Consider the following 5,945-nt stretch of genomic DNA (forward strand, 5'->3'; position numbering starts at 1 on the left):
CTCAACAGATACAAGAAGATTGAAATAATTCCTTGCAACCTATCAGATCACCATGGACTAAGGCTGCTTCTCAATAACAACATAAACAATAGAATGCCCCCACACACGTGGAAGTTCAACAACACTCTACTCAATGATAACTTGGTAAAGGAATAAAGAAAGAAATTAAAGTCTTTTTAGAGTTTAATGAAAATGAAACCACAACATACCCAAACTTATGGGACACAATGAAAGCAGTCCTAAGAGGAAAAATGATAGCTTTAGGTGCCTCTAAAAAGAAACTGGAGAGAGCATACACCAGCAATTTGACAGCACACCTGAAAGCTCTAGAACAAAAAGAATCAAATTCACCCAAGAGGAGTCAAAGGCAGGAAATAATCAAACTCAGAGCAGAAATCAACCAAATTGAAACAAAAAGAACTATATAAAGAGTCAACCAAACCAGGAGCTGGTTCTTTGAGAAAAATCAATAAAATAGATAAACCCTTAGCCTGACTAACTAGAGGGCACAGAGACAGTATAGATCCTACTACAGAGGCCTATACTCAACAAAACTGGAAAACCTGGATCAAATGGACAATTTTCTAGACAGATACCAGGTACCAAAGTTAAATCAAGATCAGATCAATGATCTAAACAGTCCCATATCAGCTAATGAAGTAGAAACAGTCATTATAGTTTCTCAACCAAAAAAAGCCCAGTACCAGATGGGTTTAGTGCAGTGTTTTATCAAACCTTCAAAGAAGTCCTAATACCAACACTCCTCAAACTATTCCACAAAATAGAAACTGAAGGCACTCTACCCAATTTGTTCTATGAAGCCACAATTACTCTTATACCTAAACCACACAAAAGACCTAACAAAGAAAGAAAACTTCAGACCAATCTCCCTTATGAATATCGATGCAAAAATACTCAATAAAATTCTTGCAAACAGAATCAAAGAACACATCAAAACGATCATCCACCATGATCAAGTAGGCTTCATCCCAAGTATGCTGGGATGGTTCAAAATATAGAAATCCATCAACGTAATTCAGTATATAAGCAAACTCAAAGAAAAAATAAACCATATGATCATCTCATTAGATGCTGAGAAAGCATTTGACAAAATCCAATATCCCTTCATGATAAAAGTCTTGGAAAGATCAGGAATTCAAGGCTCATTCTTAAACATAGTAAAAGCAATATACAGCAAACCAGTAGCCAATATCAAACTAAATGGAGGGAAACTTGAAATAATCCCACTAAAATCAGAGACTAGATAAGGCTGCCCAATCTCTCCTTACCTATTCAGTATTGTACTTGAAATCCTAGCCAGAACAATTAGACAACAAAAGGAGAGCAAAGGAATATACATTGGAAAGGAAGAAGTCAAATTATCACTATATGCTGATGATATGACAGTATACTATATATACCAAAAATAACCCTATTAAAAATGGGGTACAGAGCTAAACAAATAAGTCTCAACTGATGAATATCGAATGACTGAGAAGCACCTAAAGAAATGTTCTACATCCTTAGTCATCAGGGAAATGCAAATCAAAACAACACTGAGATTCCACCTCACACCAGTTAGAATGGCTAGGATAAAAAACTCAGGTGACAGCAGATATTGGTGAGGCTGTGGAGAAAGAGGAACACTCCTTCATTTCTGGTAGAATTTCAAGCTGGTACAACCATTCTGGAAAACAGTTTGACAGTTACTCCAGAAATTGGACAGTACTACCAGAGGACCCAGCTATACCACTCCTTGGCATATACCCAGAAGGTGCTCCAACATGTAATAAGGACACATGCTCCACTATGTTCATAGCAGCCTTATTTATCATAGCCAGAAAATGGAAACAACCCAGATGTCCCTCAACAGAGGAGAGGAATGGATACAGAAATTGTGGTACATCTACACAATGGAGTACCACTCAGCTATTAAAAACAATAAATTTATGAAATTCTTGGGGAAATGGATGGACCTGGAGAATATCATCCTGAGTGAGGTAACCAAATCACAAAATAACACACATGGTATGCATTCTCTGATAAGTGGATATTAGCCTAGAAGATTGGAATACACAATGTACAAACCACAAACTCTAAGAAACTCAAGAAGAAGGAAGACCAATGTGTGGATGCTTTGTTCCTTATTAAAAGGGGGAACAAATTACCCATGGAAGGAGTTGTAGAGACTAACTATGGAGCAGAGACTAAAGGAAGGACAATTCAGAGACTATTCCACCTGGGAATCCTTCCCATATTTAATCATCAAATCCAGACACTATTGTGGATGCCAGCAAGTGCTAGATGACAGGAGCCTGATATACCTGTCTCCTGAGAGGATCTGACAGTACCTGACCAATACAGAAGTAGAGGCTCATAGCCATCCATTGGATGGAGTACAGTGTCCCCAATGAAGGAGCTAGAAAATGTTCTAGGGAGCTGAAGGGTTTGTAGCCCCTTAGGAGAAACAACAATATGAACTAACTAGTACCCTCAGAGATCCCAGGGACTAAAACTCTAACCAAAGAGTAGACATGGGGGGGTACTCATGGCTCTAGCAGCATGTGTATAGCAGAGGATGGCCAAGTTGGTTATCAATGGGAGGAGAGGACCTTGGCCCTGTGTAGGTTCTACGCCCCAGTGTAGGGAAATTCCAAGGTCTGTAAGCAGGAGGGGGTGGGATGATGAGCAGGGGGAGGAGGGAGGGAACAGGGGATTGTTTTAGTTTTAGTTTTTTTTAATTTAATTTTATTTTTTGAGGGGAACCTGGGAAAGGAGATATTGTAAATAAAACATCTAATTAAAAAATAGAAAAAAGATGTAGTTTGATAGGAATTTGACAAGTAAATATGAAGAAAAAATGGGACAAAGCTAAATTACATCACTTTTAACACACACATACATACACCTCTCTCACTCTCTCTCTCTTCTCTCTCTCTCAAAACGAGATTCAAACATTTTCATATGAATGAAATTGGAAGGTATATTTTATTTGTTATGTGAGACAGAGAGAAAAGATTACCAGAATAAAACACTTTGTATTCCAGGACCTTAGGATCATGTCCACCGTGCATTTAACAATCAGTCTCCTGTAACCACATCATCATAGCTCTCTGAGAAGACAGTTCCTACCAAGGAGAGCATGACAGACCAAGGGCTGACACCACTAATCTGTGATTTCTGAAACAGAATTGTTACAAAAGTCTGTGTCATTTTGACCAACAATTCTCACACCAGAACTGTAGAATAATAAACCCTCTAGAGTTGGAGGCAGGAGAATTGTAAGTTGGAGGCTAATCTTGGCTACATGGAAAAATGCAGTTTCCAAAAAGAAAACCACTCCAAGGATGTCATAAATATTCCCAGTGTTTTGATTTGAATGAAATGCTTTATACAACCCCTGACTAATGTGACAATTAAATAGGCAGTATAGATGGTAATATGATTCTAGAAAAAAACTGGAAATTAGGAGGAAGTGAATGTTTTCCTAATTCCTTTTAGAGAAGGTCACACCATGTAGCCTTAGCTTGCCTAACACTTACAACATACACCAGAATAGCTTTGAACTCACAAAGCTCTGCCTACCTCTTTCTCTCAAACCACATATTGGCATTACAAGGATATGTCAGCCCATTTGTATCTGTTAGTGATTTTACACATTTCTAATAGCAGTTTATTCATTTTTTCCATATTCTTAATCTTCATGTCTCTGCAGATATTCTTTCCTGTTGGTCATTCAGGACACACAGTCTGTTAGTGTACAATCCCATATCAGCATCTTTGACCAACTCAGAATGTAGAGAGGATGGGTCACAAATACAGGAGAACTTAGGTAAACAGGTAGAAGCCATTAAAGAGGAAACACAAAAATCCCTTAAAGAATTACAGGAAAGCACAACAAAACAGGTGAGTGTTTCATTATTTGAGGGAGTGTGTCAGTCTTTCAGAACCTGGAAGGCACATTGTGCCCCAGGAGCTGTTGACACTACCCTGAAAAACCTATAAAAAGTTTCATCAAGGAAGCTTGGTCAGGCCAATTTCATGATCCCACAAAACAAGCACACTCATCTGCACACACACACATACACACACACATGCACACACATGCACACACAGAGACAGACACACAGACAGAGAGAGAGAGACACACACAGACAGAGAGAGAGAGAGAGAGAGAGAACATAGAATAAATGTTTAGATCATACTAAATATATTTATCTCTAACATTTGTCACTTCCTTATGATGAAAATTTCCAAAGCTTTTTTTCCTTGCTGTTTGAAATCTCTGCTATATTAATGTAGAAGTTGTTTTCTTACTGTAATTTTCTCCCTCACACTGTAAATACATTGTTTTTCTCATAGGATACACCTTGATTACAACTCATTCTCACTCTATTCCTCCCAATTCCTCCCAATCTCCTATCCTATCCAGACCTACTCCAATTCTTCTCATTTGAAAAGAACAGCCTTCTAAGTGGTAAAAGTGAAATGTAACAAAACAATATATCATATGATAAAACAAAAATGTCATCCTCCCAGTCTGAGCCTGTGCCCTGAGCAGACCTTGGGTACTGGCTCTATATCTAGTCTCAACAACACCCAGAGGAAGCTCAACTCCCAGGTGCTCTAAGATGCCCAGGATTACAGGAGAGGCCACACCATCTGCCCCAACACCCAGAGTAATGGGGTCCCCCAGGATACAGAGATGCAGAACACCCCTGCAGCTAGTGTCACTGGCTCCTCTAGGTCTGAACCTGCACCTAGTGCAGACCTGGAGTGCTGGCTCTGCACCGACTCTTAAAATATCCAGAGGGAGTCAAACTCCAAGATGCTTTGAAAAGCAGAGGATCAGAGGATCACAGGATCATAGTAACACAGGATCAGAGAGGAAGCTCGACTTCCAGGAGATCAGATAAACCCAGGAGCACTGGAGCCCTGACACAAGCACTCTTAACTACTGAACTATCTCTCTAGCCCCATCCCAGCTCCCATATTCATTTAAAACCTGACTGTGACCCTCAGATTCTGGCTCCACCTGAAATACCAGTTGTGCTTCTGTTTAGATAAAAGTACAGGTAAAGGGTTTGTTGCTGTCTCCCTGTGTCAGTAGGCCAACTGCTCCAGGAGTACCTTCTGTTTCAGTTTTGTGGAATATTTTGAGGAGTATTGGTATTAGGTCTTCTTTGAAGGTTTGTAAAACTCTGCACTAAACCAATTTGGTCTTGGGCTTTTATTGGATAGGAGACTATTAATGACAGTTTCTATTTCATTAGCAGATATGGGACTGTTTAGATCGTTGATCTGGTCTTGATTTAACTTTGGTACCTGGTATCTGTGTAGAAAATTGTCCATTTCATCCAGTTTTTCCAGTTTTGTTGAGTATAGGCCTTCATAGTAGGATCTCATGATTTTTTGGATTTCCTCAGTTGTTATGTCTCCCTTTTCATTTATGATCTTGGTAATTAGGATACTGTCTCTCTGCCTTCTAGTTAGTCTGACTAAAGGTTTATCTATTTTGTTGATTTTCTCAAAGAACCAGCTCCTGGTTTGGTTGATTCTTTGTATAGTTCTTTTTGTTTCAATTTGGTTGATTTCAGCCCTGAGTTTGATTATCTCCTCAGGTAATAAGAACGTAATCTTTCAACAAAGCCACACAAACCTAATTCCACCTTTTCAACAAAACCAACATAACGTGACAATTACTTTTTCTTAATATATTAATTTGAAAATTAATATTATCAACATATCCTAATTGATTGAAATCCAATAATATGAGGAATTGGAAATTTGTTAATTGTCATCCAATGGTCTCTCTAATTTGGTAATTGGAGAAATAGGTCCAACATTGGACAATCTATATATACTGTCAGCTTGTACGTTTGTGACAGCGTCTGGCTGTGTACAACATAAGGGTCTTGAAATCTTGCTTCTCCTATCTCAGCCTC

This window comes from Mastomys coucha, unplaced genomic scaffold, assembly GCF_008632895.1.
Source record: "Mastomys coucha isolate ucsf_1 unplaced genomic scaffold, UCSF_Mcou_1 pScaffold20, whole genome shotgun sequence".
Classification (NCBI taxonomy): Eukaryota; Metazoa; Chordata; class Mammalia; order Rodentia; family Muridae; genus Mastomys; species Mastomys coucha.